Below are 18,797 nucleotides of genomic sequence, written 5' to 3'. Positions count from 1 at the left end.
ACAAGTTTCCGCTGCAACTGACACGCAAGCAACAATAGAGGGATTGACTTGAAAGGATTCTGACGATGGTGTATACTGTACTTCTTTTGGCTTATTTTGGACTTCACCCATCGTCTGGTATGTAAGAGACATACCAGACGATGGGTGAAGTCCAAAATAAGCCAAAAGAAATAGAGGGATTGTTGGGAACTATGTTCTCAGGCGGTTATTGCTTTGAATCTGGGCCAATTCATGAAAGCCAAGACACACAAACCAGATTTTCTTACTGCGTGTACTAATTTCATGAAACTAAATGGCACATCCTGAACGTGTACAGGTCATGAGTCTCGGAAGAACAATGAAGAGTGAATTTTAATTGTTTTCGTTGACATGAATTTTTCTTTTTTCACTTTCAGCAAGTTTTAAAGTGCATTTAATTACCCGTTAATTTGCTTACTGTTTTAACTGATTACAGCTGTAACTTTCAAGCACGGATTTTTTGTTTTAATTTCTTTTGGGCTTTAATTATTTTTTTATAAAATGAAAACAAACATAATTTTTCTCGCGCCTTATGACAAAGAAAATTCTTCCACGAAATCGACAGTGAAGTGTGGTTTACTTTTCAGAATTAGGCCATTAGAAAGTACGGTATGTTCCCAAGAAACAGCAAGTGCTGTATGGTCATTGCAACGTACATGAGTATTTTACAATATTTAATGTTTGGAAAGTAACGCTTCCGGGCATATCTCTTCCTTTGTTTCCGGAGATCCAGAGCATAAGAATGTGGTGGTATATTTATCTCACGCTTCGTCGCAGTTGAAAACGTTTGTGCTTATGCGCTGGGACGCCAAATTCACACGAGCGTCTAGGCAAGGTCACTCACGTGTGACGTACATTACTAGAAATTCAAGAAAGACTTCTGCCATGGTGCTGTACTTAAGCATTTTGTTGCGGTAATATTATAAGTTTTGTACATACATATTGCGGGGGCGCGCCGTAGCATAGTTGGTTGAGGCTCTAATCTACAAACCGGAAGGTCGCCGGATCGAGTCCCGGTGAGGTGGATTGTTTCAATTGACCTAATCCCTCCAGCCGCACTATGACCTGGGGTCGACTCAGCGTCTAACAGCAATGAGGACCAGGAATATTCTTGAAATATACTTGGGGGTAAAGGGCGGCCGAANAGCATAAGAATGTGGTGGTATATTTATCTCACGCTTCGTCGCAGTTGAAAACGTTTGTGCTTATGCGCTGGGACGCCAAATTCACACGAGCGTCTAGGCAAGGTCACTCACGTGTGACGTACATTACTAGAAATTCAAGAAAGACTTCTGCCATGGTGCTGTACTTAAGCATTTTGTTGCGGTAATATTATAAGTTTTGTACATACATATTGCGGGGGCGCGCCGTAGCATAGTTGGTTGAGGCTCTAATCTACAAACCGGAAGGTCGCCGGATCGAGTCCCGGTGAGGTGGATTGTTTCAATTGACCTAATCCCTCCAGCCGCACTATGGCATTTGGATTGTCTCAACCTTTAACATAAATGAGTACCAGGAATCTTACTGGGGGTAAAGGGCGCCCGGTGCTTAAGGCTGACAACATCACCGCCATCTGTGAGCCGATTGTCTAGAAAATGTGGGATCCTCGACGTTTGAAAATCAGCCTCCACGGTCTGTTGCAGGGATAGATTTAATATCTTTTTAAAATTTGCCTGGTCAGGACGTTACAAAATCAGCGTCTGGAATTGCATATAATTATGAATTCATATTATTTCCATATTTATATGAGTTATTAAATGTCGCGTTAATACACTGATAAAGAAATCACGCGGAATGTCTGGGAAGCACTTTTCAGCAAAGTTTTTTTTTCGGAAAGAAAACTTAAACACAAATTCTGGGGAATGAGAGGGCATACGCGTGGCCCACATAATACCAACTTTTGTGCCTCCAATTGTACAGCCCTGGCGCGTTGTTCCTTCTGACGCTTGCGTGACATACGCGCCTCCTACTTCAGGATATCACTACTTGCTTTCTTGTCACCACTTCAAATTCTTCTGCTAGTGGAGCAACGCAATTTGCGACATCTCCATGTTGCATAAGAATTCTTTTTAATTTCCTGTTCGTAATTTTGTAGAGTTTCTCCAAAAGCAATGGCGTCTGTCCAACTAGGAAGACCGCTTGTAAATAAAAGAGAAAGTTAGGTACAAGTGACAATTTCAGTAATGACTGAAGACAAATTAAATGACATTGAACTGAAATAAAAGTGTTTAAATTGCAAAGCGTCAGTATGAATGTTCATCCCAGTATAACTTACGGCGTTAATTACATGGTTAATTTACGTAACGGTTTCTTGGTCCTGACGAAAGAGACATCTATACACGCAAGCAAATCATTATCGCAGTTAGAGATGACGTAATTCTCCCTTGGCACTTTATGGGCCTTCACCAATCGAGCTACCGAACAAGTCTGTCTACAGGTAATGCCTTAGTCTTGTATCACGGAGCTGCTTCGTTCAAATCTCGCCCGGGTCACCAGATATAAAGACTGAGGTTTCTCCTGGTTTTCCCACCATCCTTGCAGGAAAATATCTTTATGACATTTTGATTCAGCAAGACACGCTTCCTCCTAAATCCTTTCTAATTCATCACTCACCTTTCGTTAGACGCTAAAAAGTTTGTGTGTTGGCGGCGTCGTTGAGTAACCAACTGTGATATTAGTCGAGCTTCGTGGATATAATTGTATTCAGATTTCAGTGAGTATAAGATGTGATGGCCGGTCACAGTGGCCGCTCGGTCTAAGGCATGGAACTGTCTTCGCCCGCTCGAACCCTGGGATCGTGGGTTCGAATCCCACACAAAAGCATGGATATCTCTGTGCTTTTATTCTCTTTTGTGTTGTCTTTGTATAGGCTGATCTCTCGTCCAAAGAGTCCTACCGTCTGTGTAAAACGTTTACGAAACTGAGGAAGAGGGCAGGGCCCAACAAAATGGATGTAGAGCTATTGATGAATTTTTAGGAAGAAAAATATTGTATTGACCGACTTTATTAGCTGCAAAATTTTAAGCAAACCATTTTGCTTTTTGTTATTATTATTATTATTATTATTATTAATGTGGTTATTATTATTCTGTTTGTTCAAAGAAAATTCTGTGATATGAGTGTGGTTAGCCAACTAACAACTCGCCCACTCTGTAAGCAGCCACGTGACGCGTCAGAGGCCCACGAAATGAAAATGTGCTGCTTGGTTAAGGCTGTCGTATGCCTCAGTGGATAGTGACAGATGTTTATGTAGCAATGGGGGAAGAATTATTAGCTGGGGAAAAACGAAGACTCTCAGAGAACCTGTTCCACCGTTACTTTTTCAACACGAATAACCCACATAAGGTAGCGAGGAATCGAACCCATTGTTGCTGAGTGAGAACCTTGTTGCTAGCCGCGTGAGGTCGGGCATCGCTCTGCAATTTAGTTAAATAAATACATAAATAAATTGATTTGTGTGATCATCTGGCTTTGGAATATTAAGTTTTCTAAATTTCCAGCAGGGCCAAAAGATGTTTCTATTCTCCAAAGTTTCCAGACCGACTCCTTCGCCCACCCAGCCTCCTTTCCAACTGGTACCGGTGGTACTTTCCCCGGGGGAAAAGCGGTCTGGATGTAAAACTGACCACTCAACTCCATCTAGTTCCAAGGTCAAATGGTGGAGCTATGCCTCCACTCCCTATATGTCTTAGTGACGTGGTAAGGGAAAGCTGTCCCTGTAACAGGCCGTGGAGGCCCATAGGGTTTTGTGACGTCGAGGCTCTCACATTTTCTAGAAAATCGGCTGACAGATGACGATGAGGTTGTCAGCCTTACGTTCAGGCCGCCCTTTACCCCCAGGAAGATTCCTGATACTAATTTCTGTTAGAGGCTGAGTGGTCCCAAGGGTCATAGTGCTGCTAGAAGAATTAGGTAAATTGAAAAATCCAGTGACTTTACGGGGAATCGAACCCACGACCTTTCGGCTTGTAGCATAGTGCCTCAACCAACTACGCTACGGCGTGCCCCCCGCTTCATGGCGTGGTGCTTAATTGATTAAGTAAAAGAACAAATCTAAAATATGGGATTCGAATGGAAGTAATATTCTTACTTTGTTACATACTGACATGTTGTCTGAGTTGTGTCGTGGTTTTACTTCGTCTCAACACATTCACCCTAAAGACAGATGGTTTAAGATCTAGTAGATATCATACAAATGATAGGACCTCTAGATTAAACGTAACAGAGTGGTAATGGGATATAAGTAGTTTTTGCACGCCACTTTGTTTTTCTGACTCCCAGTGGTCTCTTCTGAACAGCAGACCCGGAGACCCTGAGAAACTCGGTTACCTAATGCTCTTCTGCGTTCATAAAATCATAAATTCCGGCTTACATAAGGATTTCTACAGGTAGGAAGTTACAAAATAAATGACACTGTTATTTCATAACTCTGTACAGCTGCCGTGCGGATCACAGTGGCCGGCCGCGCGGTCCGAGACATGAGCTGTCTTCGCTGGGTTCTAATCCCAGTCAAAGCATGGATGTCTGTGTGTGTTTATTTTATGTTTGTGTTGTTCTGCGTATAGGTAGCGGGCTTTTGATGGGCTGATCCCCCGTCCGAGGATTCCTACCGACTGTGTATAGGATTAAGAAACCGAAAAAGCGGCCAAGGTTCAACGAAGGATTACAGAACCATAGATAGATAGATAGATAGATAGATAGATAGATAGATAGAATTTTTCATGTTAAAAAGAATACGCTAGTGGACCTTACTTTGATAGAGCCATATCTAATCCACACATCGTATCTTTGTAGATATCTCTTAAAGTTTTCTTACCAAAATTTTGTTTGCCGTTCTCGTGTCTCTCAGGCACCCTATATCTGTAACGATGTATTGGGCTGGTCTCGGTAGTTGAACTATCTGAAGCGCATAAACATCACGATCGTGGGTTCGAAGTCCACTCAGGGCATGAATGTTTTTTTTTCGCGTTATTTATGTGTTTATATTAACTTGTTTAGGTTCAAACCCATCACCTGACTGAGGGGTCCTACAAATTATGTAAAATATTCATAGTTTCAGAAACTGGTTTTGAATTGAAAGCGGCCCGAAGGCAAGATTTGAAACCACGGCGGATCACTAGAAAGGTTTCTTCTCTCTCACTCTTTCATTTGTCGCCTGTGGCGATAAATTAATACTAGCCTTATAAGGGCTGTTTTGTTGACCACTTTTGTCCATTTCTTCCCCTTTGATAAAACAAGATTCATTTCTGTATCCTCCCTTCTTTGGAGATCATTATCACCCTCCTTGTAACTTCTTCACATAATCAACCCTATTTCTGAAACTCTAAATTTAACCCTGAAGATGGAGGCAGCAGAACATAGGCCTTCGCCCACAAAAAGACACGGCGTCACATCCAGGATCACCGTCGTAAAATTCGCGGCACTAAAAATCTCAAAACTTTCATGAGAAAGATAATATTGAGTATGAAGCTCTTCATTAGGTAATTTTCTCCATTTCCGGGTTACTTCCTACTGCTTAGGCCCAGACAATATAATATTCTTATGATGAATCAATCATGGTTACAAACATTTTGGTAATCACTCGATGGCTTTAACTGTTTCATCAGCTTTGATGGCCCCACTGCTTTCGTGTCTGTGACTTAATTGCTTGTTGCACTGATGGCAGCGGACTTGATCATGTCAGGGGCGTGGGGCCATCCGGTCTGCATATCCAGCGACACCTACAGGAGACCTAGCCTATTTATACGTGGAGGCAGGCCCTTACCGTTAGGTAATACTTCGTGATGTTATTGCTGGCGCGCCATAAATCGGACACGCTGTTCACAGCGCACAGAAAGGATAATAGGAAGACACCGCCCAATGTGGGTGAAGGTAATGTCGAGAAGGTGGTCGTTGGAATACAGCCCAATATTTCGGAGGGACTGTAACATCCGACTTAAGGTTCCAAGCAAGAAACCGACAGAAGCAGATGAAAAAATTGAGGCGATATTTTCCTCCGAAACGTCGGGATGTCTCCGAGCTATATGACGTTCCTCCCGGAAGACCGTATATTTCTTACTCGAGAATCTCAGATTTAACGCAATGAAAAAGTAACTTTGTCCCTGGCAAAAAATGTAAAGCTGCTTGACTAATTAAGCACTACGCCATGAAGGTGTATGGGGAAGTGGGTGTATAGAGTTACATTTTCTTGACCTCGGCACTAGCTGGAGATGTAGTCAGCTTCAAGCCCCGGCAGCTTTATCCGCAAGGAAAGAATCCCCTTTGAACATTGTTTGGTGGACACCAGAGCCGGTCTGGACGACATGGAGAAGAGAAAATTTTTGACAGTACCGGGACTCGAAATCCGACCCCTCGTTCCTCCAGACCGCAGCTAGTCCCGGCTGAATTGTCCCTGTGCTTAATTAAATAAGCACGATGTCATGAAGACTTATGAGGGGTTTTAAATATAGGCCCACCTTTCTTGACATCAGCACTAGATGGATATGAGTGGTCAGCTTCACGCCCCGGCCTCTTTGCTTTCGTGAAATCGCCGCCTGTACCAACTGGATAGGAGGCCGAGTGGGTCCGAGATTCTGTCTGGACACTGTGGGGAAGAGGAAAAAAGAAATCATGCACTGCCGGGAATCGAACCCAGCTCTTCCAGCCCGTATTCCGTCGCTTTATCGACTGAGCTATCCCTACTCATTTAATACAGTAAAACAGTGCTTAAGTAAGCACTACGACATGAAGACATCAAGGGAGTGAAATTATGGGTTCACGAATTCTCCATGTTGTCGACAGATGGAGCTGAGTGGTTAGCTTCACGCTCACACCGTTTTACCCCCGGTGACAGAGTCTCACGGTATCAGTTGAAGAGGAAGCTGGACGGGCCCCAGATCTGGTTAGGACGCTGTGGTGAAGAGAAAGATCCCTTGCCCATTTTAGGAATCCAACCTCGGCTCCTGATTCTTATCCCAGTCGTGAATCTTGTTTTAAGACATTGCAGGACAATACAACTTTCTTTTTCTTGGCTCCTTCCTTTTTCCCTTTCCTTTCTGTGCTTCCACTGAAACTCTGTCTGTCTGTCTGCCTATCTATGTCTGTCTATCTATCTATCTATCTATCTATCTATCTATCTATCTATCTATCTATCAGCCAGGTATCCAACACTGAACACTACAGCACAGTAACAAGTATGGAATTTATTTTTACTCGCAGAAACCACCATCTGCAAGACATATATGAGAACATGGAACGATCGACACAGCGCCTCTGTGTATACGAGACATTACTTCTGGGACTGTACATAGATGTCACCACTGTATATGAATCACTGCCTTGGAACTCAACAGCCATTTTTTTTTAATTCGCTTAGTGGGGGGGGGGTGTCCAACTGGGTCCACTCGGCACGTCAGCCACTGATTGGCCTATTGTAGCTTGCCCTGGGTGATTATGATGATGGAGAATTTGGTGGAATGAATATTGGCAGGGGTAACCGAAATACTCGGAGAAAACCCGCCCCAGCGCCACTATGTCCACCACAAATCCCACTTGACCAGACCCGGGATCGAACCCGGTCCGCCGCCGTTGGAAGCCAGCGACTAACCGCTTGAGCTATGGCGCGGCCTTCCACAGCCGTTACCGGCTGCACAAGCAAGCTCTCGAAATAACTGGCGAAGGAACTTGTACTTGGAGAGACAGAGACACTGATTCCCCTAACTTAGGAAAGCCGTTACATATGTTAAATTAGTCTGGTACGTGACAATTACTTGTATGTGTTTAGTCATTAAATAGACGCGTCCTTCGCTAAAACACATGTAGCATCTGCCTACCTACCTAGTCTCTCGACGTATCACCAGTGACTGGGAGATTTTCGTGCTGGTGTAGGGCCAGGAGTCCTGAGCCCAGAGGGTCACATTCTAAAAACGCCAATATTTGGTTATTTGATTTCCAGGCAGACGTACCCTGTATTCAGTTCAGTAACACCGGAGGAACAAACGAATGCAGTCTTTGCAGTAAGGTTACGGCGCTCTACGTGTTGTGCATTCGATATTGTCGCTTAATTGCAATCGCCTTTTGCACCAGATGAAGAGGCATTCAGGTATTTGTTGCCGCGCGGAGGACCTACTTCACGCACCGTGGTGTGTCACATGTTTACCGTCCTGTTACTTCCGAGTTACTCTTCAAAGGGGGCGAAGCTCCCTAGTAGTAAATGGCTGGTGTACTCTGGTGACCCGCATACGGTGACAACGGGAACGCCCTGCATTTCCTACTTAGACGTTCGTAAAGCGCACATCTGACCATCCTCTTTATTTGGCCATAAAATGTCGCCTTATTTAATGTTTGACTATTTTTTAATGCCAGTGGGGTGGGAATAAGTCCCTTGTACTGCGGCCACTTCTGGTCTATTGTACCAGCCCCAGATGATAGGTGAGGGTGATTGTGGAGCAATTGGTGGAATGGAGATTGGCAGGGGAAACCGAAGTACTCGGAGAAAACCTGCCCCAGCGCCACTTTGTCTACCACAAATCCCACTTGACCAGACGCGGGATCGAACCCTGGCCGCGGTGGGAAGCCAGCGACTAACCGCTTGAGCTATGGCGCGGCCCCTAGTGTTTGACTAACTCATGCCTTGAGGAGATAACATTAAAATATTATCCCTGGACTTAATTAATTACGCATGACGACGTGAAGACGTATGGGGAGTAGAGGCATAGCTCCACACATTCTTAACCTCAGCACTAGATTGAAGTGAATGGTCAGCATCAACCCCGCTCTTTGGGCCCTAGAGCCGGTATGGAAATTACGAAGAGAAATCGCTTTCCCTTCTGGGAATCGAACCACGACTCCTCTTTCGTCAAGCCCCTAGTCTAGTTGCCATACCGACTGAACTGCCGTGGCTCCTTCAGTAGAAATCGTTACGGAAGCGTCCTCTATGCTTAACGATTTCTCTGCTATGGGGATTGTGGTTCGTGTAGTACGTTGAAAATAGATGATGCTGACGTAATGATATGCGTCACCATCTGATGATTACGCACCCTCAGAATTAACTTAGACTCAGTTCTTGTCAGTAATCATTACGTTTATGTAAATGTCTGATGCGACCAGGCTAATGCAACTTCGGTGACCTAACACGTATTTATGACACAGTATGGATGTGTGTAGTGTTAACAACGTTTCGGAGGCACCCACCTCTTCCATCTTCATGCTTAGAATGAGTAAAATGTGTTAGTGTACGTGTATATATACGTTTTGTTCAAATGGTCCATGAGGATAGTGAAAGTGTGGAGGGAAATGTTATTAAAACGGCCCTGTTGAGGGCCACCTGCGGCAACAAACCGTCTACAAAATTCTCTATGTTCACGGGAAGCAAAGGCTGGCGAGTAATATCAACATACATGTCTTCTCCAGTTGCATATGTCCGTGTTGAGGAGCAAGCCACATGACGACATACACCGCATTTGTATCTGCCGCGAGAGTTTATAGTTACATGTCGATATGGTCACAGACACTCACGATCTTCATTCGAAGGCAAACAGTTGAAGAACGGACAATATTTCTTCGAAATTCTATAAACTTCGGCCGACTATTTAGCAACGCTCTTAGTAATAAGATTGGGGCACGCGGTAGCGTAGTTCACTGAGGCACTGTTCTACAAGCCGGAAGGTCGTAATTTCGATTTCCAATAAGGTCATTGGAATTTTCAATTGACCTAATACTTCCAGCCGCAATATGGCCCTTGGGTCGACTCAGCCTCTAACGGAATTGAGCACCAGGAATCTTCCTGGGGGTAAAGGGCGACCGGCACGTAAGGCTGACAACCTTACCGCCATCTGTGAGTCGATTGCCTAGAAAATGTGTCAGCTTCAGTGTCTCATAATCTCATGGTCCTGTTATAGGGATAATTTTACCTTTTTCTCTGTTTACCTTTGCAACAACATTATAAGTGATAGGATGATAGATATTGGAAAGATGTGGAAGGAAGTGGTCGTGGTGGATTCGAAATAATATCCCTGAATTTTCCTGGAGGGACTGAGAAAAGGCCAGAGAGAACCTCGTCACTACAACCTCTGCCCCAGCTGAACACGTCCCGAATGCGAATGTAGAGAGACACAGCTACATTAATCATTCCGTGATAGTATTATTTATATATAAGTTATTTAACGACGCTTTTCAATATTGGATTTTGTAGAGTCAGGTAGTAGGCCGATAGACGAATGATGAATTCCAAAGGTTTTGGAAAGAATCTTTTGTGGGCTGGCTTATCGAGGTAATATTCCAGTAGTTTTCGTGGATGGGCTGAAAAAATCACGGAAACCTTGTCAATATTTGCGGTTAATTAGCCGAAATTAGGAGTGCCTCCCCAGTATAAGCCTCGCGTTACCGCTACCCCGACAATTCTGTGAAATTCTGTTAAAGAAATCCTAACATGTGTTCACTGACTCCGTGTAATTTGTTATTAAAATGAGCGAAAGAAGGAACTGGAAAGACAAACGCGATGCAATGGGATTGCTATACTCGGCAGTTTGTTCCTTGTTCGTGTTGAAGCAATAAGTTCCGAATAATGCGATCACATTTACATAAGGATGCGTGATAGCGGCAGATGCTTATTAGCAATTAGCAGCATGCAAAAGTTTTAAAATGACGTGCATATTGAGTCCAGCACTGATTAGTGGCTCTACCTTGTAATCTGCAGACAAAGACCTCATTGAATTTAACAGGAGAATCTAAACCGGAAATCTGTATGTAAAGAAACGCGATTTAGAAAAGAACAGGTTGGAGATTTCAACGCTCGAGTAGACTTGCAACTTTCTAAGAATTTCGTGTAACATTCCAAATACTTACACAGCTGATTGATTCATAGCATGTATCGTTAATCTCGAACCCCGTCGCGCTTAGCAAATGACTTGCTTTCTGTGTCTCCTTGCTTACAGAAATTTCTGCACTGTTGTTACCGGCTTCCATTGATTTGAAGTTGCTACTTTTAATTGCTTTTTGGAAGGAAATGACAGGTCTAAGAACATAGCATGACGCCATTAAAAGACACTGGATCTTGTCTCATCGGTGTCTCAAGATATCTAATTACAGTCGAACAAAGGTGTGTTTAATGTCTTTACGTATTTTAAAATTGTTTTCTGGAGAAACCCAGTTCGGATCATGGTCGGGTTACGGACGGACTACCCGGCTTTGTGTTTGCGTGATTTTCCTCATCATCTTCATAACATGTTATTTATACACCATTTCATCATGTGGTATTATATGTAATTTCTATGGAAGCGGTGTGAACAATCTGGCTCGCAGACCAAATCCGGCCCGACAACACCTTCAAACCGACCACGGAAAACGTAAAGATAAATAACAGGAGAAGAGAGAGAGAAAAAAGAAGAGATTTACGATGAGTAAGGGAAAAGAGACAATTAGGCAGAAGGAAAATGGAGAAGGATATGGGATAGAAAGAAAAGCAGAGGAGGAGGAAGGAAGGTAAGGGCGGAGGAAGTAGAACAAGAGGGAAGGAGAGGGAGATGAATTAAGAGAAGAAATGGAAGAGAGGAGGATAAGAAAGAGCAAGATGAGAAAACCAGGAGAAAGTATAGAGGAAAATGGAGAAGAATTAATAGAATGAAACCAGGAAGAGAAACTTGAAGAAGAAAGAAAGAGGAAAATAAAAGGCAAAGAAAAGTAAATAATAAAGAGAAGGGACGAATAGAATCAGGAAGAGAATGAAAACGAAAAGAAGTATAAAAAGGGGCGAAACAAAATACAAGCGGAAAAGGAAGAAAAATAATTTTTGTTTCTTTGTACCTGATGGCTTGTGTCTGAAAGGGTTAAGGCCCATTTTAATAATTACATCTCACAACCTTATGGGCCTCCACGGACTGTTACAGGGATAGCTTTACCTTTTTACCGTCTCTTCCCAAATTTCCTTGGAAGAGAATGCTCCCAGTTAGGATTTTTCTCATTCCTGGCCGAAATATAAGCCCGAGGTCCTAATACCGAGCTGTCTGATATAGTGACAAAGCTGTAGACTTGTATTCGTGTCGTACCGGGTTCGAATCTTGGTCTTGACACCGGTTATATACCAGGATATAGTCACGACCGTTTCCTTACATATTTCTTACAATTCATTGTCCACAAACCGTCCGATCGATTTGACTCGTAGCGTCCTAAAGTAAGGCATCGCCCCTCCCAAATATGAGTACGACACTGACGCCCTCGACCACGATGCCCGGTGACGCATTCAAGTGTTTCTCTTTGTCATGGAATTCAAGTAATTTCATAATGTTGTACGGTCTCCATCTGTTAGGCAACACTCGCACTAATATTCCTTCCCGATGTGCATAAGTGGACTAAGTCCCGTACTCACTTTCTATTATAGCCTCGTTTTCCTGAAAAGAGAATACAAATTAGATGCAAGCAAAAAACATTCGGAAGACTATCATCAGCTTCTAAATCTGCTCAACAGATGGCTCCGTAAGTCTGGATCTCAAAGGAGGCAAGGAGGATGGATGCAACTGGCTCAGGATCAGGGCTGTAGACTAGCCAGGTGAGCTGGGGCGGGGTTCCGGTCGTGTTTTGAGTTTGTTTTGAAGGAATATCAAATATAGATGGCGATTAACGGAGATAGAAAGGCGATGTTTTAAGCTACTTGTCGGAGCTGCGGTAGCTCAGTCGGTATGGCGACGGGCTACAAGATGAACGGCCGGGGTTCGATTCCCTATAGGAAAAAGTGATTATTCTCTACTCCACAGCATCGAGACTGACTCTGCAACCCATCCAATGGACACCCAACGCTATTTACCTAGTAGCAAAGCAGCCGAGGCGTGAAGCTGTACACTCACCTCCATCTAATGCCGACGTCAAGAATAGTGGAACTATACCGCAACTTCGATGTATGGCTTTATAGTGTTGTGTTTAATTAAATAAGTACAGGGACAACTTTGTTTTATCTACACGTGCATCTTTAAATCATTTATTATTGTTTAATATAATTTAGTAAACATCATGAAGAAAACATTAAATCATATCTGTTTACTCAGTACCCCAACATGTTTCGACCCTGAAGAAGTTACTATCAAGAAAGTTCTTTTATTACAGTCACAGTAGCTTCCTACAAATGACGTCTTTCTTCCTAGAAATTGATATTACAGTTAGTTAAACAAACAAACATATATATATATATATATATTGATATGATTTTAGAGCGAAAATTTTAGGCATATGTTTATTTCACTGCTATATTAAATATTTAGTAATTATTTTTAAGAAATTGTTTGAAATGAAAATGTTAAAAAGTGTTTATTAAATGCTTTGCATGTATTTAAAATACGAAAACGTGTCTTTAATTTCTGATCTCTGCGGCCTACCTTAAACATATGCATACCGCAATGCGTTTGTTGTTCTGCTCTGCATTAAGAGAGACAAAGCGGTTGTTAGGCCACAAAGAGTTTTCCATCAGAACATTTGTTTCGACCTGGAGTAGCATGCCAGACTTCCTAGGAATTTTTGTTCTTAAGACTACACCCCTCTATACGGGGCGTGAAGCCGACCACTCACCTCTATCTATCCGGTTGAGGTTAGTTTTTTGTTTAGTTTCTTGGGGTGGGGTGCGACTGAGTCCACTCGGTACGTCGGCCACTAATTGGCCTATTGTACCAGCCCCGGATGATAGATGATGAATGTGGAGCAGTCGGTGGAATTTGAATTGGCAGGGGAAACAGAAGTACTCGGAGAAAACCTACCCCACTGCCACTTTGTTTACCACAGATCCCATATGACCTGACCTGGGTTCGGACCCGGTCCGCCGCGGTGGGAAGCCGGCGACTAACCGCCTGAGTTATGGCACGGCCTCAGTTGAGGTTAACTAGTCACAAGTGTATGCTCATTTAAAAGTGCAGTAACCTGGAATACAAAGCCGTGTATCCGTAGAAAGCCAACCGACGTTTCGGAGGAACAGATCATCTCCATCATCAGACTCGAAGCGTAATTCAAACGAGAAATGAATTTGAGGCGGGTAGCAAGTAGAGCGAACTTGAATATGGAGATTCCTTCGAAACGTCTTTTGACTTTCAACATACTGTATGTAGAGTGTCATACCCAAGCAGATGGAACTGAGAACCCAAGATTCTTTGTACTCGCTTCTTGTGTCACGTTCCTGCCGTGTATCCCGCCTTTAGGCTTTCTCTAATATGTGCATTAATAATCTTGTTTTAAATGTGGGAGCCTCGACGTCTCACTACTCTATGGGCCTTCACGGCCTGTTACAGAGATAAGTTTAAATAGTTTTGTTGGACACAAGGTTCTCATGGCGGTATGAACAGTAGTGCCTTCATAGAAGTGATGCAGGTAGTCTGGTAGGAGTGTGCCGACGTTCTGGAATTAGTGTCTCTTTCTTCAGGGTTGAAGAGTTCTCTGACACTTCGGAGGAAAATCTTGCCTCTGTTTTCAGGATCAAAGTGTAAACCAAAGAAGCAACGAGGAAGAATAAATGCTTTGTTTGGGTTACGTCATATTAGCCAATAGAGATTTGCCGATCTTTATGAGGACCGCACTGGCTTCATCTTCAGAGCAGAAGAGTCAGATAAGAAAGAAACAAGCAGACCTCTGCAAATTGAATCAAAACACACGTACAGAAATTTTCGTTGTGTAATTTTCAGTTTTGTATAATTCATATGACTTTATATTCATATATACAGAACACGAATCTCTTGTTATAAAATTAAAAAAATGCAGAGATTTGGAAATATTTTCCTTTGGAATTTATGTCCTTTGTATTTTCATGACGAGTTGGAATATAAACTTCTGTGAACTTACTTTTGCACTTCTGAATATTTGACCCTAAGAAGGGGGCGGTACGTTCCTCTGAAACGTCAGTAAACTGTCAATAGTATATGTTACATCCCAGGAAATAGTAGTTCTCACTATTGTACATCTTAAGTGGTACATAAGCCACTCTTACTTGACTGCAGGCCTGGTAACGAAGCTGCTTCGGGTCAACGTTCGAGTGTGGCTGGCCATTTTCTGTCCATGTGCCTACCAGTCGTGAGTCCCCTATCGCGCCATGTTGAATGCTGCGCTTTCCAACTGACATCACGAGTTACTGCCCAGTAAACGAACCATGAACTTCTCCCCAAAGGTACCCCACCCCCAACATTACTTAACACTAACGTTTCAAAATTCACATAACCATTNACTGCTTTCTTCATAGTCACCGCCGTGAAAGCCTCAAATATTACGTCTGAACTTCATGAATTTAACATTTTGTAAGGTATGCAATAAAATACTTATCTCAGTCGATAATATAACTATCTACCTTGGATCTGAGGTTCTCAGAGCTATAATTATGAAGAATACTATAGCTCGGGATGTGATACCTTGTAGGAATATCCTGCCTCCCTTTTCAGGGTAGAAGTATTAAAGCAAATAAATAACCAGCGTAAAACATAGTTTGAGTTCTTCGCCTGTTTTTGACGGCCGTCTTCTTGACTTACTCTTCGACATTAAAGATGCAAATCGCTCTTCCGAAACGTCGAGGAACTTCTATTATTTTCTTGACTTGAATGTATAAGGTGTGGGCCTTCTCGGTCCTTGCACTGCGTCATATAGTGATCTATTCTGTTTTCGTGAATTTTTGTCATTGAAGATGCAGGTCGCTCCTCCGAAACGTCGCGGAACTTCTACCGGATTATATGGCGTTACATCCCGAAAAGTAGTACTCGTAACTGGCTATGGGCTCGATGATTGTGATTGGATTCTCAGTACAGCCAAGGTTTTCTCTCTTCGTCTCCAGATCCGCATAGATCTAGTATTTGGTCTATTTTCTAGTAATTTTAATATTTGTACTCTAACCAGAAACAAAAGAAATTCCATCCTTACGCTGTGTGTGAATATTTAAAATGTGTTGAACATACTCAAGTATCGTAAATGTTCTTGTCTGCTTGTTTAATATACTTTACAGTTATCAACTTGCTTCAAAAGCAATCTCTAAGAAGTCAACATTCCTTAAAGACTTTAATGGTGTAGAAATTTATGCTCTGGGTTTCAATTTCACTTTTGTTTGAGTACTATTTAAGCTACTATAGTTGTAGCAAGGTACAAACATACATAGTCAGGTACTTTACATGTTAAAGGAATACATTATCTCACTGACAAGTTGCGGTTCTAATGTGACGTTCTTACAGTTATATTTACAGCACGTCACCAATGATCTGTTTGTTTTCGTGGGCTGTAATGAATAATTGTTGCATATTCAAGAGGTCTGGATTTCGAATCTATGCACGGAGAATACACATCATGGGATTATTTCTTTCCCGTCATCTCTAGAACAGACAAGATCGGCATTAAAATCCCTATAGTCGAAGAGGTCGGCTCTTTGTTCATCAATTAGTACAGTGTTTCTGTGAAAAGATGGCATCAGATGTGACATACCTGTGTTTGAAGGAAAGCATGAACTTCCATATGACATATTGCTATTGTTGATTCAAGGTCATTTTACCAAAGTTTCTGTGCAGCCGAATTTATCCCTGAGCAGCTTTGGCATTTATGGTAGGTAGTTTTATGGTGTTGAAAGAGGTGTCAAACTCTGCAAGAAGTTGAGCAACGATGGAGATGGAATCGACATGTACCAGCGAAATGTCAGGCCGATACAAGCCAGAGCACCGGGCTCTTCATAATCACAGCTGTGAGAACCTGAACCCGGACACACTGAAGTTACTCCTGTGCTTAATTAAGCGCTATGACTTGAAGGCATTGGGGAATGATTGTATGTCTCCACTGATTCTTAATGTTGCTACTAGATGGAAGTGAATTGTCAGTTTTACGTCCCGGCTGCATTAACACCCCAGGGAAGTACTTTGTCGATTTTTGTGCTGGTCTGTTTCTTGGATTACATTTCAGCCCTGAAGATGGAGGCGATATTTTCCTCCGAAACGTCAGACTGTCCACGAACTACACATCATTACAATTCAGAAGACGGTTCTCTTCATAGACATCGCTATTATAACTTCAGTTCCAACACAACAAAGTAAAGTTGCCAGTATGCTTAATTAAGCTTAATTAATCACTGTAAGATGAATGTGCATGGGGAATGGTGGTATAGATCTATTGGTTCTTAATCTCACCATTGGATGGAAGTGAATGATTAGTTTCACGTTCCAGCTGCATTACCCCAGGAGAAAGTACTTCTTTTGCCACCTGCTTGTAATAGTTTACTGTGTTGCTCACTTTTCGACACTGCAGATGGAGGTGATATGTTCCTCCGAAACGTCGGACTGTCCAAACTACACGGCGTTACGACCCAGAAGACCGTAGTCTTTAAACCCTATTTGCGTATAGCGTATAGTATCGTGTAAATACGGACGTAGCGTTGGGCTATGTAAGTTAATATTTTCCGTGTTGACTTAATTAAGCACTATGTCATAAAGGCATTGGGGATTGGAGGTATAGCTCCACAATTCTTGATCTGAACACTGTATAGAGAAGAGCAGTCAGTTTCAAGCCCGGCCATAACACCCCCGGTACCCATTGAATATGAGGATGGTTCGGCCCCAGAATCTATCTGGGAGCTATTGAGAAGAGAAGAATTTTGTCCTGCCGGGAATCGAATTCGGCCGTCCAGCCCGTAGTCCGACCTTATACCTACGGTGCTGTCCCTACTCCTAGCGCGGGTTATTTACCGCCGTAAACCGAAGTTCAAAGAGCAATGTTTTCTAAACAGCCGGACAGACCATTAGCACGCCTTGAAAGGTATGTTCAAGGCCCCACAGGAACACGGCCACTGCCTGTACGAGTTTATTACTGTACCGGATGTGATTTTGTTTCGCAGTCACGCTCTGTGGTAACGGCATTTTCACAGGATCCATTTGTATCCAAATTATGCCAAACGTTACTCATTGCCTTTGTGTCCAAATCAGATCAGAGCTGTAAAGAGTAAGACATGTATTATGTAGGGCTGTACCCGCAACAGGCCGTGGAGGCCCATAGGGTTGTAAGACGTCGAGGCTTCCACATTTTCTCTAGACAATCGGCTCACAGATGGCTGTAAAGTTGTCAGCCTCACGCACTGGCCGCCCTTTACGCCCCAAGAAGTTGCCTGGTACTCATTTCTGTTAGAGGCTGAGTCGACCACAGAGACATAGTGCGGCTGAAAGGATTAGGTAAATTGAAAAAAGTCCACCTCATTGCGAATCAAACCCGCGACCTTCTGGCTTGTAGTGTCTTAACCAGCTACGCTACCGCTTGTGTCTGTATTATGTAGGTATCTGGTTTGAATCCTGTCGCGAAACAAGTTAGCCTTACTAACGCTTTCTTTTCTTTGTTCAGTCCCTCGAGGCAAATACCTAGATAGAACCCGAAGTAAGACAAGGCAGCCTCCTTCCAGATCCCTACACAAATCATTATTTACCAATCATCCTATCGTTTGAATAGCCTCAGGTACTGATTACATCATCATGTCTTCAAAGCGAAAATAAACACTCTGATTACTGAATAATATTAAATGCATACGAGTGCTCTCAGTTGCATCAAATCTTTAACCATGAAATAATCATGCAGCTTCATATTCCGCCATAACTTGGCCATCTCTCGGACAAACAATACTGACCAATACTTTATTTAATTTAAATAATTTTTTAAAGTATTTGAGACGTTAACACTAATTCTTATTTTAAATGTTTAAAACATTCAGAATTAACAATATGCTGAAGTCAGTGAGCTTAATCCCGAAGGTTGTGTTACACGTATATTGTCACGTGTCTGTGTGTGACTATAGACGGGGTTTGGATTGGCGACTCGATTAATTTGGC

General features: G+C 42.7%; 1 protein-coding gene across 2 annotated transcripts in view; it reads left to right on the top strand.

The window, feature by feature from the left end:
• LOC111872405 overlaps positions 1-18,797 on the top strand; it is a 184,875-nt gene that overhangs the window by 92,262 nt on the left and 73,816 nt on the right. The gene's annotated exons all lie outside the window — the stretch shown is intronic.

Source organism: Cryptotermes secundus, unplaced genomic scaffold (assembly GCF_002891405.2).
Source record: "Cryptotermes secundus unplaced genomic scaffold, Csec_1.0 scaffold247, whole genome shotgun sequence".
Classification (NCBI taxonomy): Eukaryota; Metazoa; Arthropoda; class Insecta; order Blattodea; family Kalotermitidae; genus Cryptotermes; species Cryptotermes secundus.
The sequence above is the reverse complement of the archived record's forward strand: the minus strand, read 5'-3'. Positions and strand labels throughout refer to the sequence as shown.